We start from the raw sequence: 15,367 nt of genomic DNA on the forward strand, positions 1-15,367 counted from the left end.
TTAGCACCACTGAATCCATATGCCTTCAGGTCCAAGTTTATTCTAAAATAAGTTTTGATGTAGAACAATTTTTAAGTCACAGTGCCTGCAATCATGATTATCTATTTATAACACACAGTATTATTTTATAATAATCACAGTGTCTTTTACTGAGTACAAGCGCCTTATTAAATTCTTTACACACACAACCTCATTTTTTATTGTCTTATCTTCTATCTCAGCACTAAGCAGAGTGCAACACTGGAACAGATTGATGCATGCATGAGTGCTTGGAGTAAGACACATAAACTTGATTTCAGATTGTTTATATGTCTGAAGATGAACCTAAGAGCCGGTTCTTCTGAAATTATCAGTTGGCTTTTATTAAGCATATATTAACAGCAGGTACTGTGGTACATCCTTTGTATGCTTTATCTTGTTGCATCCTCAGAACAACCTTACTAGGTTGATACCATTATCATCTCCCTTCTTAAAAGAGCCAGGGAATAGATACAGTGTGGCTACTGGGGGAAGCAGTCTGCCCATGTAATGGTCAAGTGTAGTGAAGTGAGGATCACGAACCATGTGGCTGAGCACCAGAGAACACTGCTTAACCCAAATGCACCACCGTGCTTCCCGGTGCCAACACTGGTGGGCTTTACATGAAGAACATGATGACCATGTATCCCCAGGCCCAGTGGGAAGGAAAGGAAAGACAGCCTAGCCCAACCCACTTCCCTCCAGGCAGGTGGCCTGTGCTGTGGGTAGGGAAGAGGAGGGATGTCTGTCAAAACACCACTTGAAGCTCTGAGAAAACTGCATCCTGGCCCATCCAAGCCGAAAAGCAACCAGCAAGAGTTGTAGAATCTGCTAGGTTCTCATGCGTTTTCCTTTTCTCAAACTGGAAGCTGCCTGCCCCAGATGGAAAACAAACCCTTTTCAAAGGGGTCACTGGAGGGTACTGCTCGTTCTTCATAGCATCGCCTAGGCATTCAGAGATGGGGCTAAGCACAAGCACCTACAGATCTTTGTAGAACGTGCCACTGTGACATTTACACCCTGACTTTTAAGTATAATCCTTGAGAATAAATCGAAACCACTGTGTTATAATTAAGTTGCATGAGCCTGATTCACATTTAAGGTCTACAGGCATCAACTAATTTAGAGTCAGTCTGGGGAGAAAGCCTCAGTATAAAGAGGTGACTGCAAGGGGATCCCAAGATCCATAAAGGATCTTCCCCCTTGCGTTCCCTTAGCAAAATATTTCCTTTGCGTTGTTAATTATCCAAAACAGAAATTCTTCAGAAAGAGAAAAAAAACAAAGAACTTCTATGTATGAGTTCTAAATTAATTTATGCTTCATTAATCAAGAATAATGTATTTACACATTTTGACCGAAAAATTCCGCGTTTAGGATGTTTCAGGATCATCACTTAGATAATCAGTCATAAAGATTTGTGTTTGGTGTTATTCACTGCCGCACTATTTGTAATAAAGTTAATGATAGGGTAAATTTTAGTAAATTATAGTCATTTATACAATGACTTATTCTACAGCAATTATAAATCATGTTATCAATGACTAAGGACAATAGGAAGTGTTTCTGGTATTATACCAAAGTGAAGAAAGATACAGTATGATCTCAATTTTGTAAGAGAAAAATATATATAAATCAAAAAGGACTAAAAAGAGAATATATTAAAATGTGATATTGCATATCTCTAGATGATGGGCCTATGGGTAATTTCTATTTTCTTTTTTTTTTTAAGATTTTATTTATTTATTTGACAGAGAGAGAGGCAGCAGGAGAGGGAACACAAGCAGGGGGAGTGGGAGAGGGAGAAGCAGGCTTCCCGCTGAGTAGGGAGCCCGATGCGGGGCTCGATCACGGCGCGCTAGGATCATGACCTGAGCCGAAGGCAGACACTTAACAACTGAGCCACCCAGGCACCCCTGATTTCTATTTTCTTATATTTTTCAGTCTTTCTCCATTTTTTACAATGATGATGTATTATTTTTCACTTTTACCAGAATTAAAATCAAGGGGGTTATTTAATTTATTTTAGGAAGAAGGGAAAATCATTTACTCAATTCCCTAAATTCTTGATACTTCTTTAGCAGTGGAAAAAATGGTCTTAATGTAAAGTCCATGTTTGCATTAGGAATATGAAATTGTTCCCATCTAGTTACTCCTTAAAATAAGGTCTCCCAAGTATCATACAATCATGAAATAAAACCAGTTGTTGAGAAGTTAACTGGATTGTTTTCACAAGTAAGTGTTGTTATTAGCTTCATTTTACAGAAAAGGAAATAAGGCACAGAGTGGATTCAATAACTTGACCATAGCTGGTAACTGGTAGATCTGGAGTTGAACCTAAGAACCCATTTCCCTGACTCCCACAGGCGATGATGAGAACAGACCCAAAGTTTTAACTGCATGGCAACACTTTCATGTGAACTTTAAATATATACTGTGCTAAGAAATTTATGCCATATCACATTTTAAATATGCAAGTGAATAAATTATATGCACAGTTCTTTACTTTGGGCTATAGTAAATAATGATGGAAACATTGTGTAATTATATAAATATTTTGAGTTCCTGCTTTGAAAATATTTCACAATTTATCACCTGAGTAGAAATAAGTATGTCTTTTTAATGATTTTGAATTTTTGGTGCTTTCTTACTCCAATTTTCTTTGATTCGTTCTGAATTTGTTGGTAGAATGTAAAACATGTAAGGCAAAATCAACATGCCATGACTTTTGGGGAAAACTTGATTATGAATAACTAGAATTGGGTTAGAGTGGATTCTGAGGCTGCTGTGTACGTGTATATTGCCAGTGGTAATAAAAGTAGAGGAAATTTTCTGAAATGAGTTAGAGGAGTATAAGGATACAATTTGCAAAAAAGGATTAACTTCAAGTTCAAGTTGTGCTCAAGAAGGTTATTATTGACACTGAATACCAAATAGTGACTAATTCTTTATAATTTCTGTTGGTTCTGGAATGCATCATATGAATTTTTTTGCATGATATTTGCTTTCCTGATTTGGGTTTTCTAAGACCAATCTAAAATACAATTTCTATTGTCTGGGCCAGATAAACTGATGGTAAGGTGAAGCAGTCCAACTGTTCTAAGAGGAGGCAATCACCTGGGTGTTTACACTGTAGTTACCATCAGCCTGTGTTTTAGGACTCAGGATATCTGTGCTCTCTACACTAAACCATGCTACACATGCCTGAACTGGGTGGAGAGGTAATCCTTTATAACCTAACTGACCAAAACTGATATACTGGAACAGATGGAACAAAGTAGCAATTCTTTAGATTGTAGAAACCAATTCAAAATCTTTTTTTCCACCCCAACACATCAAAGGTTATGACACACCTCAGTGTTACCAGTGGATCACCAGAACAGAGATCTCATGAGGAATAAGGGGAAATAGTAGGCATATGCAATCCTGAAGGGAAGATATATGTGTTTTTACAATCCCATCAAAGGGGGACACCTGGGTGGCTCAGCCCGTTAAGCATCAGACTCTTGATTTTGGCTTAGGTCATGATCTCAGGGTCCTGAGACTGAGCCCCGGGTCAGGCTCCACACTCAGCAGGGAGTCTGCTTGAGGATTCTCTTTCCCCCTTTGCTCTCCCCCCCCCCGCTTGTGCCCACACGTGCTCGTTCTCTCTCTCAAATAAATAAATAAATAAATAAATAAATAAATAAATCTTTTAAAAAATAATAAAATAAAATCCCATCGAAGGGATTTGGATCAACTGCCCAGCTTATCTTAGAAAATGACTCAGTTATAAAGCGGTTTCTAAGGAGCAAAATTCCATACATTCAATGAACATTCTAGAAATATTCATCATAGATAATGAGGACGGCTATTATTGTCACTAATAACACTTATTGCACCCTCTAGATTATTTTAAAATTTAGTACTATAATCATTTTGAAGAATTGTGCTCCTGTTTATGTTAAAGACTTTTTGTTTTTATGTTTATGAGGGCCTTATAAAATAAGAACCTACAAAATTATTAAAAGATCATTTTAATTTCATCTTGTTGAATTCTTGCCTATACTAGAGATCTAGAAACACAAATGTTGTTTTTCAAATACTCCGCAGGGACTACCAAAGAAAATTGTCTTAGTTTAGGCTGCTATAACAAAATACTATAGACTGAGCGGCTAAACAACAAACATATATTTCTCACAGTTCTGGAGGGTGGGAAGTCCAATATCAAGATGCCGGCGGACTATTTCCTGCTAAGGGCCTTTCCTGGCTTCCAGACGGCCACCTTCTTGCTATTTCCGACTAGGCCGAGAGAGGGCGCTGGTCTCCCTGTTCTTATAAGAACACTAATGCTATGATGGGGGGGTTCACTCTAATGACCTCAAGCAAACCTAATTGCCTCTCAAAGGCCTCACCTCCAAATACCATCACATTGGCAATTAGGGTTTTGACATATGAATTTGATGGGGGGACACAAACATTTGGTCTATAGCAACAATAATATACAAAATTCAATCATAACAGTAATAGTAATAAATTATTTGCCTATAAAATGTCATGGATAAAGAAGCTTCTATTTGTAACTCTGTCTTATTTTCTCCTGTCATTTGTGATAGCATTTTCCATAATGCTTCAACTGGGGAATATGAAAGGAGGAAAAACTCCTAAAGAAAAACATTAAAATTAGAAGTATTATAATACATTCTGTGGTTTGATTCTAATCAGGTCTTTGGAGTCTTGGGGTTCTACATGATGGAGGAGACAGACTGTTCAGTGAGGTCCTTTTGAAATTCAAGTAAGTAAATGATTTTAAATTAAGTCCATCTAAGATGGACTAGACTTACATAATTCTGAAGGACTTTTTCTCATTAATTGAAATTCTTTCTCTTGTCCATTCCTCCACCCTCCTTCTTTTCTTTCTCTTCTCTCCCTTTTATTCTTACTTTTTACTTTTTGGAGATGATAGAACTGATGTGTTTGGTGTAAGTGAACATTATTGCATCCACCTCCATGTTGAGCAAGGTTATCTCTCCAGGATGAAATGGTAGTGGCTTTCAAAGATATATTAGCTAGCGACACTACATTTTTCAGAAGAGGACACAAGGAAGTTACTTCAATATAATTGTTTTATCAAAAGAAAATTCCTGCTTCTTATCTTCTCAAATAGGCCCTAAGCAGTTCCCATTAAGAACAGGTAAAACCAAGGGATGTGTGCAATGAGACACATGACCATGAAACTTAATGTTTTGTAAACTGAGCAGAGGTTTCCAAACATCTCAATTAGTTCTCCCCTAAGGGTAGCATAATGTTCAAAATCATTGCAAATGCTCTTCAGACTAAAATGAGAGAACAGTAGAGAAAAATCTAATTGCTTCAATCTACCCAACATTTTAGTTCCTTTATAAAGAGATAAAAAGAACATGCGTATGTAATTTTAGGATATCCTCAGGGACTGATGTAAAATCACTCAGACCACATACAAAAACTTTCCTACATAAGACATGAGAGACTCAACAAAAGGTTAATTAGAAGAGACAAATGCTGTGACCTCTTCAAACAACAGATCTCCACTAAAAACAAGTGGAATGTGCTAAGTTGTCTTGTCCCTTGCATGGAAGCCCTTATTTTTTTGCCCAGATATTTTCTTCATCATAATTATAAAAATTACTTATAATATCATTGTGAAATTATGGGAGAATTAAGCATCTTCTCTACTCCATGAGATATTTTCTAATTGATTGCTGCATTGCGAGTAATTCCCTAACTCCACTTAAATAATTCACTGAAACTATAAATCCTGTTCCTTATATATAAAAAAGAAATAATCATAGACCAAAACCAAACATACATAATTTTTCTTGTTCCATTATATTTTCCATGTAGGCTTGTACTTAATTTTCCTTATCCTAAGTGTCTTTTTAAAATTTATTTAGTGATTTGATATAAGTTCTTTTTAACTACATTATCAAACTAGATAATACTCACCATGCCTGAGTCAAGGATGAATTCATTCATTCATTCATTCATTCATTCATTCATTCATTCTTTTGTATATGGCACTTTCCTTATGCTTCCAATAGAGACCTAAGTCACTACTATATCCCCAGTGTCTAGAATAGTGTCTACATACAATAGGTGCTCACTAGATAGTTTTTGAATAAATGAATGATTAATGAATGAATTCCATATAACACCCAAAGAAATTTCTGATGCTATATAACCAGAAAGAGCATTCTTTAAATTCATCCCAATCACAATAAGGAGGGCATTGGGGATACAATAGTGACTCAGGTCCCTATTCCCAAAGGGAGAAATAGGCAATAAATGAAGAAATATAGACTATGTTGGGTGGTGAGAGGTTGAAGGAAGAAAACTAAGCAAGTTAGAGGCTAAAAAAATGAACTCGGAGTGAGGTGCTTTTTGAAAAAAATATGAGTAGTCAGGAAAATGTCCTGTGATGTTACATGTAAGTGAAAACCTGAATCAAGTGAGGGAGAGCCATGTGGATGTTTGCAGGAAGAGTGATCCTGGCAGTCAGAACATTTTAATGCAAAACTGAGGAGAGGATGCATACATCATGTCTGAGAAAGAGCGGAGAGACTGTGTGAGAGGAGAGCAATGGGAGATGGAACCAGAAAGGTGGCCCCCAGGATGGCCCCCCAGACGCCTCCCCTCCAAAACTGCCTCCACACACTGTTGTGCTGTCCCCTCCCACACTGAACAGAGGGACCTTTGTAACCCATAGGATGCTGTGGAAATAATGGTCTATGACTTCCAGTAAAAGACACCGAGGCTTCTACCTTGCTCACTGTTGAACCACTCATGTGGGGAAAGTCAGTTGTGGTGAGGACAATCAACAGTCCCCAGGAGTAACCCATGTGGCGAGGAATGGAGGACTCCTGCCAGTAGCCAACTTTACCTTGCCAGCCCTGCGAGTGAACTTCAGGTAATGGCAGTCCCAGCTGTCATTTTGTGAGAGACCCGAAATCAGACCCACCAGCTAAGCTCCCCCATAATTCCTGACTCACAGAAACTGCGTGAGATAAAAAATGGTTATTTTTGTTTATTTTAAAGTAATTTTTAGAGGGTGGAGTCCAGAGGGAGAGGGAGAGAGAGAGAGAATCTTAAGCAGGCCACGTGGGGCTGGATCTCAGGAACGTGAGATCATGACCCGAGCCGAAATCAAGAGTTGGGAGACTTAACTGACAGCTTCCTGCCACTTTATCCTTCTCACAGACTAGAATGCAGACATGGAAGTAAGCAAGCATCAGCCACCTGTCCGAGCACACCCCAGAACATGGCAGAATAGCAAGATGGGACCTTTCCAGCCCCAGATGTTCACCTCCCCTTTGACTGTTTTGGAAAAGGGAAAAATAATTTCTCCCCTATTTAAGCCACTGTTATTTGAGTCTCTTTGTTATAACAACTTATTTTGTACCCTAACCCCCACAGGAGAGGATTTTTAAAAAATTCTCATTCTGTTTCATTGTTTGAATGGCTCCTATTCCTTTTGGGTATGGGGATAAAATGGCGACCAATTCTAACCTCCGCCATCATGAAAATTAGAGAACAGTGGGGGAGAAACACATAAAACAAACAATCATGCAAATAAACGTAAAACCACACACTGACAACAGTTCCATCATTTAGAGACATTCAGGACAAGTTAAGTCCCCTTGCATGTGATGACTCCCAGAATACTTGAAATCTCATGTTCTCACTGCCTCTTAAGTAGAAACAATTATTTCCAACATTCCTCTCATGACGCGTTTTGGAGTTTCTTTATAATTATGAGTCATTCCACTAAACTTACCTCCTTCTTGATATTCAATGACTCCAATGGCATTTATTAATTCAGATGTGATCCAGCAAGAGCTGAGTTTGAGTCTGTATTAGCTTTCTATGGCTGCTATAACTACCACAAATGTAGTGGTTTAAAACAGTATAAATCTATTCTCTTACAGTTCCAAAAGTCCAAAATGAGTCTTATGGGAGCGAAATCAAGGTGTTGGCAGGACTGGTTCCTTCTAGATGCTCTAGGGGAGAACCTGTGTTCTTGCCTTTTCTAGCTTCTGGAAGCCATGACATTCCTAGGCTAGCGGCCCCTTCCTGTGTGACATTGCCTTTTCTGCCCCTGCCTCTGTTGTCATGTCACAATTTCCCTCTTCTGCAGTTACACCTCCATCTCTCTACTTCTTGGAAGAAGACTTCTTATAAGAATTACATTTTAGGCCCATTTGAATAATCCAGGATAATCTCCACGTCTCAAGATCCTTAATTTAATTGTATCTGCAAAGACCCTTCTGCTATATAAGGTAATATTCGTTGGTTCCGGGCATTAGGACTTGGATATCTCTGGAAGCCATCATGCAGCTGACCAAATACTCACACTCCAGACTACAGTTAAATTTATTGGAAGATAAAACTTGAAAATTCTTCATAAACATTAATAGGCATCTTGCTTACCCTGTACTTATGCACTTAGGTTTTTTGTACTCAAGTGAAAGACCAGATATTCAGTACCCTTGTTAAATTCTACCTGCTGAATTAAACCCATGAACTTGTTGAATCCATACTCTTTTGAACGGCATATTTAATAATCAATCCACTTCATCTCAAAAGTATCAAAGGATTTCAACCCAACATGATTTTGTCTGTTTTTAAAAGTCTATTATGACGAAGTTTCAGCGTGTGCAGGTAGGGGTATCACAGGTAAGTAGTCCTGCGACCAAGGCCGAGGAAACTAATGGACCTAGCAGGAATGCTACTAACGAGTGTTGAACAAAATCCATTCACAGTCTCCCCAGACCACTGCTCTGCCTGGTGTTGGCATCATGGGACTGAACCCAGTGTGTGGGCCATGGACATGGAAATTATTTCTCAGCAGGGATAGCTAAGGCCGATGATTTCAGGACTTTATTTGCAGCAGAACTTGGTCTGAAGCTGAGGACCTAGGCAATAGAATCCAACCTTCTCAGGGTAGAGAGCTAGGAAAATCCAAAAGACAAACCAACCTGACTGAGGATCAGACTAGCGCCTCTAGTCCAGTGAAGAAGGGTACTTACCAGAAAACCAAGGCAAAGGTCTAGTCAGGTCTCCTGAGCCAACATGGAAGGAAGCTGAAGCTTAGCCAGTAGGCAAATGCCCTACTGCGTCACTTACCAGGCAGAGGTAGTGAATTTCAAGATTTCACTCTCCCATGTGCTGGTCCAGACTGAATCACAAATCAGGGGACTGAGACTCCAGGTTGGAAGGCCTGGAGAACATCTAGGGAAGACAGGGATACATGCATTACAGAATTTCAACCCTGAAAGACATGTGGAAAGGTGCTAGTTCATTACCTTTACTCTATAATGTATCTACCCTTGGCGCACCTGGGTGGCTCAGTCAGTTAAGCGTCTGTCTTCAGCTCAGGTCATGGTCTCAGGATCCTGGGATCAGGCCCCATGTCAGGATCCCTGCTCAGCCAGGAGTCTGCTTCTCCCTCTACTCCTCCCCCTGCTTGTGCTCTTTCTCTCTCTCAAATAAATAAAATCTTTTTAAAAAAATAAATAAAATGTACCTACCCTTGCTACAAACCTCTTTATCAGAGTTGGGAAACTGCCCTTCGGCCCCTAAAGGGAAACACTCTGGCACAGTATTTCATATGCTCCAGGAATAATGACTAGAGCACATAGGGTTCTTGGTATTCTTTACTAAGTGTTTTGAAATATGGTAACCTATTTAATCCTCACAATCTATGAGGGGTTATTTTACAGATGAAGAAACTGAAGGATGAAGAGATTAAGTAACCTGGTCCAGGTTACACAGCTAGTGAAGGTTTAAACGCGAGCACTGCCCTCCAAGGGCCATGCCTGTAACCACCAAAATATGCCACCTCTTTTGGGCAACCGCCTCTTGGTACCCCTCGCTGTGTACAATGCCTTGCGCATAACCACAGCCCAATAAATATCTGCTGGATTGACAGATAAAGAAGGATGGATGCCTTACTGAATGGATAGATGAAAGAAACCCCCGCAGGGAGAATTCAAGCTTTATTTGATCAAAAAAACCTCCTGAGAGTCCTCCTAAAGATGCCTTCGTAAAGTAGCACAGCAGCACTTCACTAATAACCAACCCGTCTTTGCTGTTTATTACCAAATGCTTTCTGTGAAGCTTCCACGGCTCAAATAGGACCGAACTGGCTTAAGTACCACAAATGATATGTGCAGCTCTTTTTTTAAATTTAGAAGTGAGAGGGAACATTAGAATAAATGGAAAAAGAATGTTCTGAGCCAAACATAGGAAATTGCCTACACTCTTCCATTACTCTGTTTTTATGTGTCAAAAATAGTTCTTTAAATACTCATTATTCATATTTCTAGCAAAAGACAGAGTGTTACATTCTGACCTGAATGAAGGAGGGTGGGAAACAAGGGAGCTTTGTCGTCAATGTCCTCCCTGCTGGCATAATTTTTTCTTCATTACATTGTAACATTAAGTCTAAGATAATAAGGGATTTTTCTGGCATTTTATAATGCTTGGTAAGAGAGATCCCTCCTACTATTTTTGCTTATCTCATTTTGGCGTTTTGCTAGTTGGGTTCATTGAGCATAATTCTATTAGAGGTGTTCTTGACAAATAAAGATATTTCCCCAGATATCTTTCGTACCATGATGCTCTAAGAACACCTTTCTGTCTAAAGTAACAATTCTCACCCCAACAAATACTATCCAAATGGGCTTGAGTGAAAAATGTGTTTCTAATTCTTCTGAATCAAAATTCCTTTTTATGTAATGTGGGAAGAAAACATATAGGGTAAAAAAATCAGACATATCCTTACGCATTTAAGTTTTCATCCAAGGGTTGTTAACCTAATCACCTAGCATGGCAGAGTGTTTGAACATATTTAAACTTTAGGGTGTGGCAGATTTTCAAATAAATGAAGGCTGTATTGCATTGTGCCCTTGATAAAAGTTACTTTGTACAGAGAGTCTGTGTGGATTGACTATTGAGAAATTATTTCCTTGTTTTGTGGCTTTTGGCTTCCAGCCCTCTTAGCTTAGGCCTTGTCTGGTCATCTAGCCATATTTTCACAACAACTCAAGTGATAGGATCTTTTCCAGTATCATTTGAAATGCCTTGCAGCTGTCCTTGTTAGCTTGGCTATTTACCCAGACAGAGAGCAAAGGGCAAATTTTTTTCTCAGTTGAACTCAAGCAAAAACACAAAAATTTTCTTTATTAGTTTCAGGTCCCACCTAAGTCATATATAGACTTCTTTTTACCCTCTCTTCAAGAACTAATGGCTTGATGCCCTGATCTCTAAGTCAAGGTGGTTTTTCATAGTCATTCTTCCCATCAAGCATTCACTAACTTGTTCATTCAACAAAATTTCATTGAGTGCCTAACATGTGTCTAGTTCTATAACACACAAGTAAATAATAGTTGATCAATGCCCTTGAAGACTTGGCAGTCTAATGGGAATGAGAGATGTGTAAACAGGCTTTAGAATGTCATGTGCAAAGTGCAAAGTGGTATTAGATAGGTAAGTAGGAGTGTCTGTGGGATCTCAGATGAGAGAGTAAGGGGAAACGTGCAGGCATCGGGAGGGAGGACTAGAAACTAATATCATAATGGCTTTTATTCTAACATATTTTGATTTGGGAGGACTTTTCAATGGTTGTGATTCATTTCCATCATATTATGTATGAGGCAACACAATATACTAGAAAGAGAACAGACTCGAAATCCAGTTCTTTCACCTACTACTTTGTGTCTTTGAGAAGTGACTTAATCCATCTAGGCCTGGTGTATTAGAGTTTTATCAGGATTATGTAGTTGCTGACCCACTTTCAAACCCTCTTTCTATTTATGAGAATGTTCTCATTGCCTAAGTTTTGGTGTTGGTGCTATAAAATGAAAAGATAATGAAACTTAAAAAAACAAAACAAAAAAAACAATGATACTTGCTCTCCTCACACTCCTGGCAGCTGTGTTCAACCAATCTGAGCTCCCAGTGGAGCTTAAATCTCAAACAAAAAATCTCTTCTTTGCAATGCTTCCATTTGTGCACAAAAACAACCATAAATGTATCAATTCCTAGACAGATTTATTAGTTCAAACTCAATGTATTATTCAAATATTTTGTCTTTGATTATATTTCATCTGATTGCTTATCAATTTCTAAGAGGAATTTGTTGAAACTTTATAATTACTGATTCATCTCTTTCTCCTAGTAGTAATGACTTATGTATTTTAAGAATATGTTAATGATTTTATAAGTTCTTAACCTTTTAACCATTTTTAATAACTTTGTTTCTCATCGTTTTTTAATTCTTGGATTTTACTTTGTCTGACACAAAATTGCTACTCATATTTTTGTGATTTTTTTCCATCTATTTATTCCAATGATCCATGACCTTTTGTTTTAAGTATACATTAGTACTGCTGGTCCTTTATTTTTTCTGATCTGAAACCCTCTGTGTTTTATTTATTTATTTTTTATTTCAAGTTATTACTTAAATTCTAGTTAACATATATGGTAAAATTGGTTTCAGGTGTAGAATTTGGTGATTTATCACTTATATATAACACCGAGTGCTCATTACAACAAGTGCCCTCCTTAATGCCCATCACCCATTTAGCCCATCCCCCACCCACTTGCCTCCATCAACCCTCAATTTGTTCTCTATCATTAGAGTTTCTTATCATTTTCTGCCTTCTCTCTCTCTCTCTCTCCATTTTCCCTTCTCCTATTTTCATCTGCTTTTTTTCTTAAATTTCACATATGAGTGAAATCATATGGTATTTGCCATTCTCTGACTGGCTTATTTCACTTAGCATAATATACTCCAGCTTGTCATTGCAAATAGCAAGATTTTGTTCTTTTTGATGGCTGAGTAATATTCCATTAATGAATGAAAGACCTAAATATGAGACAAGAATCCATCAAAATCCTAGAAGAGAACACAGGCAGCAACTTCTTCAACCTCGGCCAGAGCAACTTCTTGCTAGACACATCTCCAAAGACAAGGGAAACAAAAGCAAAAATGAACTATTGGAACTTCATCAAGATAAAAAGCTTCTGCACAGCAAAGGAAACAGTCAACAAAACCAAAAGGCAACTGACAGAATGGGAGAGGATAGTTGCAAATGGCATACCAGATAAAGGGCTAGTATCCAAGGTCTATAAAGAATTTATCACACTCAACACCCAAGAATAAATAATCCAGTTAAGAAATGGGCAGAAGATTTGAGTAGACATTTTTCCAAAGAAGACATTCAAATGGCTAACAGACACATGAAAAGATGCTCAACATCACTATCATCAGGGAAATACAACACAAAACCACAATGAGATATCACCTCACACCTATCAGAATGGCTAAACTTAACAACACAGGAAACCACAGATGTTGATGAGGATGTGGAGAAAGAGGAGCCCTCTTACACTGTAGATGGGAATGCAAACTGGTGCAGCCATTCTGGAGAACAGCATGGAGAGTCCTCAAAAAGTTAAAAATAGAGCTACCTTATGAGCCAGTAATTGCACTACTAGGTATTTATCCAAATGATACAAAAATACTGATTTGAAAGGGCACATGCACGCTGAAGTGTATAGCAGCATTATCAACAATAGCCAAACTATGGAAAGAGTCCAAATGTCCATCAGCTGATGAATGGATAAAGATGTGATGAATGGATAAAGAAGAATGAATAAAGAAGATTAATATTACCCAGCGATCAGAAAGAAACACTGTGTTTTTAAACATTGTTTGTGCTTGGCATTTTGACCCTTATATCAGAACTTATTTCTCCATATTGTTTTCTATTTTCTGTTTATCTGTGTTTTCTCCTTTTCTACCTTCCTTTGTAAGGATAAAATTTTCTTCTACTTGTTTGAAGATTAATTTCTTAAGCTTAATACTTTTATCTTCCTCTCAAAGAAAAGTGATTTAGGACCCTCTCCCTACCCTCAACCCCTTCTGTCTATTGACAGTTCTAGAATGTCCTGAATATACTCTGTGGCTCCTGCTAATCTTCACTAAATTATTTATTCATCTTTTCCTTCCCATAATTACCCAGATTCTTCCTGGATTAATTTATCTCTGCTGCTGCTATACTTCCTACAAAAATGCTTTTATCTTTGCTTGGAAGACCTTCTGAGGCTTATGTATCTGCAAACATCTTTATAGGACTTCACATTTAAACTACTATTTAACTGGATATAAAATTCTAAGTTCAAAGTTTTTCTTTTTCAGCACCTAGGATATATTACTCCATTATCTTCTTTTCTTCCTGTGTTTCTCTTCCAAAGTTTTATATTAATCTTATTTTGTTTTCTTTATAAGTGTTTTGCTCTTTTTCTCTGGAAGCTTCAAGAACGTTCTCTTGGATGTTTCTAAATTCCATAATAATCTCTTTATGTGAGATCTCCTTTTCTACCCTATTTGATTCTGGATATATTTGGCTCTTAACTTCTTCTCATATTTCCTGTATTACAATATGTACATCTTCATACTTCCCCTTTCCTCACCATGCTTGTTAACTCTTCCTTAAGGAAATATATTCTCTTTTTTCCTGTGGATGCCCTTTGGAAGAATTCTTTGACCAGCTCATAAGCATACTTGAATTATATTCTTTTTAATATTTAGCCCATCTTTTCAGTTTTTTATGTCTACTATAATGTTTTTCATACCCATTATTTACAATTGGTTGTCTTATAACTGCATGTTTCTCTTTTATCTCTTAGAGGAAATTTATTATGTTTATTTCAAATTTTGTTCAGTCCATTTCATTAATCCTTCCTCATCTAGCATAAAACATTCATTTATTATCTCTTTTATGAAGTATATGTGTTACTCATATATCTGGTTATTATTCCTGAGATCTTAATTTCTTTTGGGGGTATCAGCAACTCAGGGTTGACAATAGGGCAGGAGAGCAAAACATAGGCCCTGCTTACCCACTCCTGGAGACTCTAAGTGGTCAGAGAGGGAGGTAATTTTCCTCTCAGACGGGAATGAAAGGATAATCATTTCCATTCCCCAGCCAAGCCTCTGGAACTCTCCTATTTACCCCCACAACCCTAGGCAGCTGTTGTTTTTCTACCCATGGTTGTAAGGCTCCAACTAATGATCTGCCTAGGACCACGCAGATGTTTTAAGAGAGAATCACTTCAAAGCCTTCTCCAGTACACTCTAGGACCATGGTGACCTCTTCTACCCCAGGCTGGCTTTCCTCCCCACCAACAAGGTCACAACTACTTTGTCTTTCTATTTTATCCTTGGCTTTTCAGCTTTACACACTTTCCTCTCACTTTGAAATCATCTTCTGATGTCAGGTAGATAGATGAAGACTTCAGTCTAGTTGACTATCATGATATTGTCCC

The 15,367-nt window shown here is 37.9% G+C and overlaps 1 protein-coding gene across 3 annotated transcripts in view; it reads right to left on the bottom strand.

Moving 5' to 3' along the window:
- The window catches only part of RXYLT1 (ribitol xylosyltransferase 1), a 261,051-nt gene extending 251,555 nt beyond the window's left edge, over positions 1-9,496 (bottom strand). The window contains exons 1-2 of one of the 3 annotated variants that reach the window (XM_026500117.4): positions 9,370-9,496; positions 9,158-9,262 (exon numbers count right to left, since the gene is read on the bottom strand). The gene's annotated coding sequence lies outside the window, so the exon portion shown is untranslated. The remainder of the gene's footprint in view (positions 1-9,157; positions 9,263-9,369) is intronic. The other 2 variants (XM_044384645.3, XM_044384643.3) reach the window with 2 other exon arrangements.
- Between the last annotated feature and the right edge of the window lie 5,871 nt (positions 9,497-15,367).

Source organism: Ursus arctos, unplaced genomic scaffold (assembly GCF_023065955.2).
Source record: "Ursus arctos isolate Adak ecotype North America unplaced genomic scaffold, UrsArc2.0 scaffold_21, whole genome shotgun sequence".
NCBI lineage: Eukaryota > Metazoa > Chordata > Mammalia > Carnivora > Ursidae > Ursus > Ursus arctos.